Consider the following 13,161-nt stretch of genomic DNA (forward strand, 5'->3'; position numbering starts at 1 on the left):
GAGACAGAGAGGAGAGAGATAGGAGTGGACAGGAGAGAGACAGAGGAGAGAGACAGAGAGGAGAGAGATAGGAGTGGACAGGAGAGAGACAGAGGAGAGACAGAGAGCAAACACGAGCGAGAGAAAAAATATCCATTAAAGAAGTTTAATAGCTTCAAACAACTGAGAGACTTCAGGCTTTCCCTCAGCCAGATAATCGATTAAACTAACACAGCATTCATCATGACCACCACCACCACACTGCCAACCACACCACCACCACCACCACACTACCAACCACCACCACCACACTACCAACCACCACCACCACCACACTACCAACCACACCACCACCACCACACTGCCAACCACCACCACCACCACCACCACCACCACCACACTACCAACCACCACCACCACCACACTACCAACCACCACCATCACCACCACCACACTACCAACCACACCACCACCACCACACTGCCAACCACACCACCACCACCACCACACTACCAACCACCACCACCACCACACTACCAACCACCACCACCACACTGCCAACCACCACCACCACCACCACCACACTACCAACCACACCACCACCACCACACTGCCAACCACCACCACCACCACCACCACACTGCCAACCACCACCACCACCACACTGCCAACCACCACCACCACCATCATACTGCCAACCACCACCACCACCACCACCATACTGCCAACCACCACCACCACCACCACCACACTACCAACCACACCACCACCAGACTACAAACCACCACCACCACCACACTACCAACCACACCACCACCACCACCACCACCACCACACTACCAACCACCACCACCAGACTACCAACCACCACCACCACCACACTGCCAACCACCACCACCACCACACTACCAACCACCACCACCACCACAATACCAACCACCACCACCACCACACCGCCAACCACCACCACCACCACACTGCCCTCTACACCACCACCACCAGACTGCCAACTACACCATCACCACCACACTGCCAACCACACCACCACCACCACCACCACACTGCCCTCTACACCACCACCACCACACTGCCAACTACACCACCACACTGCCAACCACATTACCACCACCACCACCGCACTGCCCTCCACACCACCACACTGTTCCTCCCAGAGGCCACGCTGCTGTGTTAATTATATCCATGATCAGATGAATAAAAGTGACGCTATCACAGCTGACATAGACACTGGGGCTTCTAATTTCGTATGTTAATTATGGAAACCTTGTGAGATCTTGGCACACAGGCTCCCAGCTCTGTGTGGTTCTCTCCACCATGTGCCTCTCCTACACACAGACTCAGCAACACACACATCACACATTAATCCAGCCCATTATGCCATTATGCCATTAATGTATATATGTTTTTAACCTGTTATACATACATGTGTTTAATGAGTATTATATATACAAACACATACTTATATTTACACACACACACACACACGTTTAACATGTTTATATAATAACTTGACTGTCCCTTTCTTCACTTAATTCAGATGTAACTTTTATTTATTCTTTGAACTGAAAGAACTCTCAGCAGAGCCAACATCTCCTCAAGAACTCAGCTTTGCATATGAACAAGCCACTTTGCAAAAGTCTTTATAAAGATATTCACCTTAATCTATTATAATAATAAGACCATATTATAATCTATTAATGTGATTACGGTGAAATATCCATTGGCATGGCAACAATGTGCTATGCTTTTACTTAGCTAAACAAAGGAAACCAGAGGTGAAGGATCTCCACTGATCTAAACCAGAGATGAAGGATCTCCACTGATCCAAACCAGAGATGAAGGATCTCCACTAAACCAAACCAGAGATGAAGGATCTCCACTGATCCAAACCAGAGGTGAAGGATCTCCACTAAACCAAACCAGAGATGAAGGATCTCCACTGATCCAAACCAGAGATGAAGGATCTCCACTAAACCAAACCAGAGATGAAGGATCTCCACTGATCCAAACCAGAGGTGAAGGATCTCCACTGATCCAAACCAGAGATGAAGGATGTCCACTGATCTAAACCAGAGGTGAAGGATCTCCACTGATCTAAACCAGAGGTGAAGGATCTCCACTGATCCAAACCAGAGATGGTGTATCTCCATGGAAACAAACCAGAGCACTTCTCCCCACTCCCTCCCTCTTCTCTTCTTTACCTCTACCACTCTCCACTCTCTCCCTCTCTCCTTTAGCTCTACCTCTCCCCACTCCCTCCCTCGCTTCTCTACCTTTATCACTCCACTACCACTCTCCCTCTCTCCTTTAACACCATTCCCCACTCTCTCTCTCTCTCTCTCTCTCTCTCACTCTCCTTTCTCTGGTCTTTAGAAGGTATAGCGGTCTGTGGAGGTGAACACCCACTCTGTGTGAATGCGTGTAGGGGTGTGGATGAGTCACTGGACTCTCTCTAACACAGCAACACTATTTCCATTTAGCACAGTGTGCACAGGGAATACAACAGCAAAGTGAAGAGAGTGAGGGAGAGGGGGGAAGGAGGGAGAGAGGGAGTAGGGAGCAAGGGAAGAGAGAGAGGAGAAGAAAAGAAATGAAGAGAGGAAAGAGAAAACAAAGAGAATGGTATAAAGGGATGATGGAATACATAAACATTCTAGTACGTATGCACAAGTTCAGGAGCAGATCATGTTATATGTATCTATCACAGAAGAAGCCATGTGTCTCCAGCACAGAGGGAACCCAGGGCCTGCCACGCTCCTGCTGGTGAGCGTCTGTGTCTGCCAGTGCTTGGATGATACATTAACAGGTTAAATTCCTGGTTCTGGTGCCTTGCCGTATGACTGATCATTATAAACATGTGGGATTCAGGCAGTGGAGCTCTGTTCGGAACAGCGGAACTTTGTTCGGAACGGCGGAACTCTGTTCGGAACGGCGGAACTCTGTTCGGAACGGCGGAACTCTGTTCGGAACGGCGGAGCTCTGTTCGGAACAACGGAACTCTGTTCGGAACAACGGAACTCTGTTCGGAACAGCGGAACTTTGTTCGGAACAGCGGAACTCTGTTCGGAACAGCGGAACTTTGTTCGGTACAGCGGAACTCTATTCAAAACAAAGGAACTCTGGAAAATTGTCATTTGAATTAAAACTCCAGTGCCAGTGTGACAGAAAGAAGCATCAAAGTAGTTTCTACGGCCACTGTATGGAAATACGGCACAATTAGAACACAGGGTGGGAACATCTGACAGCCTGACAACACAGGAACCATGTCACACTACAATAATTAATGTGCTACTAAATCAATGGCATGTCTAATGTGGTGAATGGATGCATCAGAGCCGAGACCCCCTCCTTTCTGTTATTAATAGATGTGCTCATTAAGGCAGACGTGGCCATGAGCGCAGGGACTAGTGAACAGAATCAACAGCATAAAAGTTAAAGTGCTATTAACTGGTCTGATCTGAAGAGAAATGCTAATGTTATATGTAAATTAACATTATATGTAAATGATATTTATGTGAGGGTACAGATGCTACCATACTTGTGTGAAGGTTCATATGTTACCATACTTGTGTGAAGATAGATATGTTATGTTAGATAAAATAAATAAAATACTTAAAACTGTTAAATGTTAAAACTACTCAGTATGACGAAAAAAAAGAGTCAGATGTAATGTAGTCTGAACACTGAAGATGTAAACCCTCTCAGTAAATGTAAATGTACTCTTTAATAAAATATTCATTCATTCATTCATTCATTCATTTAGGTTCATTCATCTTTCATTCATAACAGTGTTATGGTGTGTTTAGATTAAACAATTCTACCAAATCAAAGATCTCATCCACTCCTCAGCCCCACCACGGACACCTCCATCTCACCCACAACCACAACAGCTGTGTCTCTAATCTGATCCATGATCCTGTCTCAAACCGAAGAGAGGTGGCACCTCCTGCATGGCAGCTCCCACACTGGGGAACACGTCTTCTCATTACACCCTCTCCTCATTAGATCCTCTCCTTTTTCTGCTCGTTATATCCTCTCCTTCTTCTCGTTAGATCCTCTCTTTCTGCTCAGTAGATCCACTCCTTCTTCTCCTCATTAGATCCTCTCCTTCTTCTGCTATTTAGATCCTCTCCTTCTGCTCATTAGATCCTATGTTCATTAGATCCTCTCCTTCTTCTGCTCATTAGATCCTCTCCTTCTTCTCCTCATTAGATCCTATGTTCATTAGATCCTCTCCTTCTTCTCCTCATTAGATCCTCTCCCAGTGTCCCATCTTTTCTTGCTGACATTGAAGCGTTTGCAAATGTTTCTCTAAGCAAAATGTTGTTGAATGTTGGTATGAATGTAACATTTTAGTATCAACGCCTCTTCTATACTGTAGTTTTGAAAGCACTTTTGGAAGCTTGTGTTACACAAAGTATTTTAACGGTAATGTTAAGCATTTATCTTAGTGGATGCAAGTAAAACATTTTGGCCAACTAAGGATGTTTCATGATGTGCTACACTAACAAGTGTGACGGGACAAGTCAACACCATCATGGTTCCTGGTTCCTGTCAGCTACAGAGGCTCCTGGAGAATTTGGCTGTATGAAGTCAGTCCTGTTTCATGTTTCATGTTTCTTAAAGGAGCTGTCAGCACACAGCAGGAAGCAAGCTGCATCAGGCAGGGAATGCAAACAACTAGGCGACACAGTACAAACAGGCCAAACGGTTCCACGTCCTGACACTCTGAAAAGCTTCAGACTGATAGGCGAAGCGAAGGCTGGAGGTGTGTGAATGGCGTGTGGGGGTGTGTGTGTGAAATCCAGTCTCTCTTTAGGTAAACAAGCTCAGAGAAACCAGAGATGCAGTCTCTCTTTAGGTAAACAAGCTCAGAGAAACCAGAGATGCAGTCTCTCTTTAGGTAAACAAGCTCAGAGAAACCAGAGATGCAGTCTCTCTCGAGGCACACGAGCTACATAGAGACCGCTGTGGAACACCACACATCAGCCCTAGCTCACCGACTCCACCCTGCAGGTGGTCAGCATATCTGGGTTCTCCTACAGGATGAAACATGTCAGTGCACAGCAGTGTCTGAGACGAGCCTTTTGGCCGGGAGCCTCCTTCATAATCACTAAGGAGAAATCCCGGCCGACGACGAGACCATCTCCTCCCCCCACTGCTCACTGAGTCACTGACAGCCAGATGGAACCTGGAGGTGGAGCTTAACAGGTTGGCACACTGCCACTCAAACTGGATTAGCCAGACAGGGAGCTGATCTGGAATCAGTCAGCATTGGCAGCACCACCACTACAGCACCTGCTGTAATGACTCATGGGGGAAATACATCGTATTCCCAAATATTCACTGCCAATATTTGAAAATATTTTAAGCATGTTCACATAAAATCAGAGCAGGAAGTCCTCACTACACGGTAATCTCCCCAAATGTCATCAGTTTAAACGGCAGAACATTTAAAACTATGTGAGTTCGATTTTCTGGATGAACTTGAGAACACCTGAGAATATCCACAGACATGCGTGTTGTGCTTCATCTACTGAATGACAGGGTCGTCATAAATAAAACTTTGACATAGGGTATGTTTGTCTTGATGTCATATTCTGTCACATCTTGCTCAAAAAGAGAAGTTTTAAATCCTTATCCGTATGTCATACACTTTTCTCAAATATATCATCTTCTATGAACAGAACACCTGTGTCCCCACTAATTGCAAAGGACCGTTTTAATTGCAGGAGGGGTGTGAGCATGGGGGCTGTGAGTGGGTGGGGCTGTGAGTGGGTGGGGCTGTGAGGGGGTGGGGCTGTGAGGGGGTGGGGCTCTGCTACAGCCTCTGGCAAACAAAGCAGTAGTTCATGATGGTGTTGCTCAGAGATGGCCAGATGTGTGTGTGTGTGTGTGTGTGTGTGTGTGTGTGTGTGTGTGTGTGTGTGTGCGTGTGTGTGTGTGTGTGTGTGTGTGCGTGTTATCTGGATGGCTGAGGAGGACATTTGGTTGCTCTGCATCCCAACATGAAAGAACATGATTGGACATCATGGATTGTGTCACACCTGTGGACATTGTGTTTATACCTGTGGACTATGTTTACACCTGTGGACTATGTTTACACCTGTGGACTATGTTTACACCTGTGGACTATGGTGAGTGAAACCACCAACTCAGTCCTCACTGCTGAAGGCACACAACTGCCTTTGAAATATCAGACCTTTTATTTCAGCAAATTTTACTTCTCTTGTTCTTGTTTTATTTTTCTCAACACTCCCCAACGCTTCCTAACACTTCTTAATACTCCTTAACGCTCCCTAGTGCTGCGCTGATGAGTATGAGGTGTGACGGTACCACTGGCAGAACCAGGATATTGGCTGTAATACAGGTTAAATGAGCCCCTGCTCATACTTTAGTCGATTCAAGTCATGAAATTGTTCAGACAGCTGCAACAGCCTCATTTAGCACTGCAGCTACAGACGGAGAGGCTGTGTGGACCTCTGAGATTCATAATTACACACTTTCGCTGGAAAACTGAAGGGCATGGCACCAGATCAGCCTCCCTCTGCCACAGTGCAGATGACACTAACACCCTAACCCTAACTCATAACCCCTAACCCTACAGAGTCCACAGGTCTGCTGCACAGGTTGACTGACCTGGAAATGTCCTACCCTTTCAGAGCTTACTGTCTGCTCACTTCATACAGCTCTGATACAACTTGGTGATTCTTTATATATATATATAAATAGGCTATATATATATATATATATATATATATATATATATATATATATATATATATAGCTGAGGAGCTTATATATATATATATATATATATATATATATATATATATATATATATAATGTAACGCGGCGGGTATGGTGACGTAACCACCGCGTGAATATACTTGAGAGGAGGACCCAAGTGCCGGCTCGGTCTGGCACAATAATATGCGAGAGTAGTAAATGTGGAGTTAATGCATACACACACAGTGTGGCAAAAACACCAACACAAAACGACGCGGAAAAACAACGCGCAAAATGAAACTAAACCGTAGATACTCGGTAGAAAAAGGAAACAAAAACAACGCGGAAGACTGACGCATGAAAAGCAAAACTCACACGTAGCGAGAGGGTGGAAAAAATAATAAAGGCAACTAAAAGGACGCGGAAAAAACTCGTCGCGTAAACCGAAATGAGAACACCAGGAGAAGAATCTGGCTACTGGCAAAAATGCCGCAACAAAACAAAACCTTCCCAAAATAAATGAATAACGGATAGGAAGAGAAACAGATGGAGGAAAACTTGAGATTGGCTAGAAAGCAGCGCAGGAGACAGAGACTCGAATAAGTGAAAGAACAAGAAAGAGGGAGAGAGAAAGAATAAGGTGGCGAGACACCTTTAACTTGAGAATGAGACAAGAGAAAGGGCTGAGAACGTACCGGCATAACCAAAACGAATCAGCAATGATCCGTCTCCAAAAGCTTCCTTAAAAAGCCATGGCAACAGGTGAGACGGATCATTGCTGATTGCGTGGATGTAGTCTAGGGCTGACTCGGGTGCCCCTAGTGGAGGTAGATGGTGTGGAATCCGAGCCAGCCCTGACAGAGCCCCCCCCTCCAGGCCCGAGACCCCGCGGGCCCAGAGCGACTGCCCTGTCACGACGGAAGTCGCGTATAAGAGAACGGTCGACAATGCGAGAGGCGGGGACCCAGGAACGTTCCTCGGGACCGTAACCCGCCCAGTCAACGAGGTATTGGTCCCGACCACGAACACGGCGGTGGTCCAATAACCGGGTAACCGTGTACACAGGACCACCGTCAACCATGCGGGGAGGCGGCGGGGCCGGAGCACAGGGCATGTGACACAAAACCGGGCGGAGACGCGAGACGTGGAACACTGGATGGACACGCATGGAAGGAGGAAGCAGCAGCCGGTAGGAAACGGGGTTGATCTGCCTATCCACCTTGAAGGGACCCAAGTACCGAGGGGCCAACTTCTTGGTCCCGCCACGGACCGGCAGATCCTTGGCGGACAGCCAGACTCGTTGCCCGGGGCGGAAAGACAAGGCCGGAAGACGGTGCTTGTCAGCACTGCGACGGTAACCGGCCGAGGCAGACAAAAGGGCCTTACGGGCCTTACGCCATGCCAACCGGCACCGCCGCACCAAGGCACGAGCTCCTGGAACTGCCACCTCCTCTTCCTGGTCTGCAAACATAGGAGGGGCATAGCCATAAAGGCACTCAAAGGGTGACATCCCTAGAGCGGAGTGCCACAAGGTATTGTGGGCGTACTCAGCCCAGAGGAGTTGGTCAGCCCAGGAGGAGGGATTGGTGGAGGCCAGACACCGAAGCGTCTGCTCCAAGTCCTGGTTAGTTCGCTCGGTTTGACCGTTGGTCTGGGGATGAAAGCCTGAGGATAGACTGGCCTTGGCTCCCAGGAGACCCAGGAAGGCCCCCCAAAAGCGGCTGGTAAATTGCGGTCCCCTGTCAGACACCACGTCGGAGGGGAAGCCGTGGTACCGGACAATGTGACGGAGAAACAGGGAGGCAGTATCACGGGCCGAGGGGAGCTTAGGCAAGGCCAAAAACCTGGCGGTCTTAGAGAACCTGTCAACAATAACCAATATAGTGGTGTTGCCACGAGAGGGAGGTAAGCCCGTCACAAAGTCCAGGGCAACGTGCGTCCATGGTCTGGACGGGATAGGAAGTGGACGCAACAAGCCAGCGGGTTTAGAATGGGAGGCTTTGTTTTTTGCACATGTCTCACAAGCAGCAACAAACCTGCCCACCTCCTGGTCCATCCCAGGCCACCAAAATCTCCTTTTCAGGAGCTCAAGAGTACGACGGACTCCGGGATGGGCTGCGAAAGGTGAGTCATGCCCCCAACTCATAACTTTTTTCCTTAAATTAGGATGAACATATAAGCGACCAGGGGGAGTCCCGCTAGGCCCAGGATTGCCCGTAAGAGCTTGCTTAACCTCGGTTTCGATACCCCATTGTATGGGTGCTACAATCTTGGAAGCCGGTATTACCGTACCGGGTTCTGAGATGTCGGCAGGTGGTTCCCACTGACGGGAGAGGGCATCTGGCTTTACATTCTTGGTGCCAGGTCTGTACGAAAGTGTAAAATCAAACTGCCCAAAGAATAAGGACCATCTAGCATGCCTGGGGTTAAGTCGTTTAGCCTGCTGGAGGTAGGCTAAGTTCTTGTGGTCCGTCCACACGAGGAACGGATGTTTAGCCCCCTCCAGCCAGTGCCTCCATTCCTCTAGTGCCAGCTTGACAGCCAGCAGCTCTTTGTCCCCCACGTCGTAATTACGCTCGGCGGGTGTCATGCGGTGAGAGAAGTAGGCACAAGGATGGAGTTTCTGAGGAGTGCCTGTTCTCTGAGAGAGCACGGCGCCCACTCCGTAATCGGAGGCATCGACCTCGACGATGAATGGGAGGTCAGGGTCAGGCATGCACAAAACGGGTTCAGATGTGAACTGTTTTTTGAGTTTGTCAAAGGCTTGCTGGGCCTCAGGAGACCAGACAAAAGGACCAGGAATTTTCCTAGTGAGAGCAATAAGGGGGGCTGCCAGGGTGCTGAACCCCTTAATGAAGCGCCGGTAAAAATTAGCAAACCCCAGGAAGCGTTGAACTAAACGAAGTGAGGTAGGAGTCGGCCATTGAGCCACGGCCCGGATCTTAGAGGGATCCATGGCCAAGGTATTCTGAGCTATACGATACCCCAAAAATCCTACTTCCTGGACGTGGAAGAGGGACTTCTCCAGCTTTATGTAGAGGTGGTTTTCCAATAGGAGCTGGAGTACCCGTCTTACATGTGTAACGTGTTCTGCTACGGTACGGCTATAAATGAGGATGTCGTCCAAGTAAACAAAAGCATACCTGTCTAACGTTTCTCTCAAAACCTCATTAATAAAACGTTGGAACACTGCCGGGGCATTCATGAGGCCGAATGGCATAACCAGGTACTCATAGTGACCCGAAGGTGTGATGAAGGCGGTCTTCCACTCATCACCCTCACGGACTCTAACCAGGTTGTAGGCACTCCGGAGGTCAAGCTTGGTGAAGATAGTGGCCTGTTGGGGTGCCTCAAAAGCAGAGGCCATGAGGGGTAGAGGATGACGATCCTTAACAGTTACTTTATTGAGCCCTCGGTAATCAATACAGGGCCTTAACCCTCCATCTTTCTTGCCCACAAAAAAGAAGCCGGCTCCGGCAGGAGACGTGGAGGGTCTGATGAACCCTGCGGCCAGGGCCTCACGGATATACTCCTCCATGGCCTTACGTTCTGGGGCGGCTAAAGAAAAGAGACGGCCCCTGGGAGGGCTGGAACCGGGAAGCAGGTCGATGGCTATGTCGTATGATCTGTGAGGAGGAAGGAAGCTAGCCTTTTCTTTATTAAACACCTCTCCGAGGTCGTGGTACTCAGAGGGAACCTTGGTCAGATCCACCGGGTCAAGGGAGCGTTTGGTAGGGGACTCAAAGCGTCTCTGGAGACAGGTCTCCCTGCACACAGGGCCCCAACCCCGCACAGTACGGGAAAGCCAGTCTACCTCAGGATTGTGGCGTTGTAGCCAAGGGAACCCCAGTATGAGTCGCATGTGAGGGGCACAGATGACATAAAGCGTGATCTGTTCTTTGTGACCCCCTATGTCCATGTTGATGGGTATGGTTTGCCTAGCTACTTCTCCTGAGGCTATAATGCGTCCGTCCACTGCAGCCACAGTGAGGGGTTTTTCCAGATTGACCAGGGGTATGTCTAGCTCCTTCACTAGTGAGGCGTCGATAAAATTGGCGGTGGCACCAGAATCGATAAAAGCCAACAGGCGTTTTTCATCAGAACCGCGCCAGGTTAATGACACGTGGACGTAGAGTCCATTATTGGGAGGACTTGAAACTGGGCCCGCCAGAGCCTCCTTACTTACTGGCGGGCTGGTCCTTTTTCCCTGTAATTCAGGGCATCGGGTACGCTGATGCCCTTCACCCCCACAGTAGAGGCATCTGCCTCCTCGGAGACGAGACTGTCTCTCCTGACGTGACAGGCGGGTGTGACCTAGGTGCATGGGTTGTGGGTCATCGGTGGCTTCTCGTGGTTCGGCAGTGAGTTTACTCCCTATGGTAGGTGTACTGTTGCATCGATGCAGCCCTCTGGCCTGCTTTCGCTCACGACGGCGGTTATCAAGACGCACTGTGAACGCAATTAGAGCATCTAGGTCGGATGGTGGATCACGGAGCGCTAACTCATCCTTGAGCCCTTCTGAAAGGCCTTCTTGGTATATGGCCATGAGTGCATCAGACCCCCACCCACTCTCTGAAGCGAGCGTTCTGAAGTCTAGTGAGTACTCTGCTACGGACATTCTACCCTGGCGAAGGCGCAACAGGCGCGGACCCACCACCCCACCTGACGACGGGTGGTAAAACGCATGCTTCATGGCAGCAGAAAACAGTGAATATGTGGAGCACACGTCAGCCCGTGATTCCCACAGAGGAGTAGCCCATGCTAAGGCTTTGTCATGCAACAAGGCCACTACGTAGGCTACTTTAGATCGTTCGGTTGGGAAACGTGATAGTTGCTGTTCAAACACCAGTGCGCACTGTAACAAGAAACCCCTACACCCTTCAGGGTCTCCTGAATAACGAGCAGGAGGAGGGAGAGCAGGTTCAAGACGAGCCACGGCAGCGGGTGTTCCAACAGAGACATGGGTATCACTGATCATAGCCTGTATGGCGGTTGTGAGGTTGCCGAGCTGCTCTGTTATCTGTTGGAGCGCCTGGTCGTGACCACTAAGTAGCTGCCCCTGAGCAGTGAGAGCAGCCCTGAGCTCAGCTGCCTCGCGAGTCGCGGCTGGGTCCATGTTTAAGGCTGATTCGTTCTGTAACGCGGCGGGTATGGTGACGTAACCACCGCGTGAATATACTTGAGAGGAGGACCCAAGTGCCGGCTCGGTCTGGCACAATAATATGCGAGAGTAGTAAATGTGGAGTTAATGCATACACACACAGTGTGGCAAAAACACCAACACAAAACGACGCGGAAAAACAACGCGCAAAATGAAACTAAACCGTAGATACTCGGTAGAAAAAGGAAACAAAAACAATGCGGAAGACTGACGCATGAAAAGCAAAACTCACACGTAGCGAGAGGGTGGAAAAAATAATAAAGGCAACTAAAAGGACGCGGAAAAAACTCGTCGCGTAAACCGAAATGAGAACACCAGGAGAAGAATCTGGCTACTGGCAAAAATGCCGCAACAAAACAAAACCTTCCCAAAATAAATGAATAACGGATAGGAAGAGAAACAGATGGAGGAAAACTTGAGATTGGCTAGAAAGCAGCGCAGGAGACAGAGACTCGAATAAGTGAAAGAACAAGAGAGAGGGAGAGAGAAAGAATAAGGTGGCGAGACACCTTTAACTTGAGAATGAGACAAGAGAAAGGGCTGAGAACGTACCGGCATAACCAAAACGAATCAGCAATGATCCGTCTCCAAAAGCTTCCTTAAAAAGCCATGGCAACAGGTGAGACGGATCATTGCTGATTGCGTGGATGTAGTCTAGGGCTGACTCGGGTGCCCCTAGTGGAGGTAGATGGTGTGGAATCCGAGCCAGCCCTGACATATAAGCTCCTCAGTGTGGGGCTGGGACTCTCACGCTCCCATTTAGACTCACACCTCACTTCACCTGGCACCCAGCAGGACAGAACCCCGACTAGCGACCCAGCAGGACAGAACCCCGACTAGCGACCCAGCAGGACAGAACCCCAACTAGCGGCCCAGCAGGACAGAACCCCAACTGGCAGCCCAGCGAAACTTAGTAACCCTGGGCTAACTGATGGGAGTGAGTGTTATACAACTACAAACATGCTAATTTGTCTCTGCTAGTTTCTGTGCCCCGTTAACCACGTTAGTAGCTATTTCTCCAACATAAAACAGTTCTAGATGCGTGTGACGCACAGCTCTGCATGGAATCGACAGGCTTTCACACTAAACAGATCTTTATTCTACCAACACACAGCCCATAGTTATCAGGCAATATTCGCCCCTGCCAAACCCAGATGAAATATGAGCCAAGTTTAGCAAGGTAATTACGAATCTATCACAATTTACAATCCCGAGATGCAGAATGAATGTGCATTTTGCAGGCATCTGATGGTTAATCAGTCACCTAATTCTGC

The 13,161-nt window shown here is 49.0% G+C and overlaps 1 protein-coding gene across 1 annotated transcript in view; it reads right to left on the reverse strand.

The window, feature by feature from the left end:
- ntrk3a (neurotrophic tyrosine kinase, receptor, type 3a) overlaps positions 1-13,161 on the reverse strand; it is a 189,416-nt gene that overhangs the window by 2,383 nt on the left and 173,872 nt on the right.

The sequence above is a fragment of the Brachyhypopomus gauderio genome, chromosome 11, assembly GCF_052324685.1.
Source record: "Brachyhypopomus gauderio isolate BG-103 chromosome 11, BGAUD_0.2, whole genome shotgun sequence".
Taxonomy (NCBI): Eukaryota; Metazoa; Chordata; class Actinopteri; order Gymnotiformes; family Hypopomidae; genus Brachyhypopomus; species Brachyhypopomus gauderio.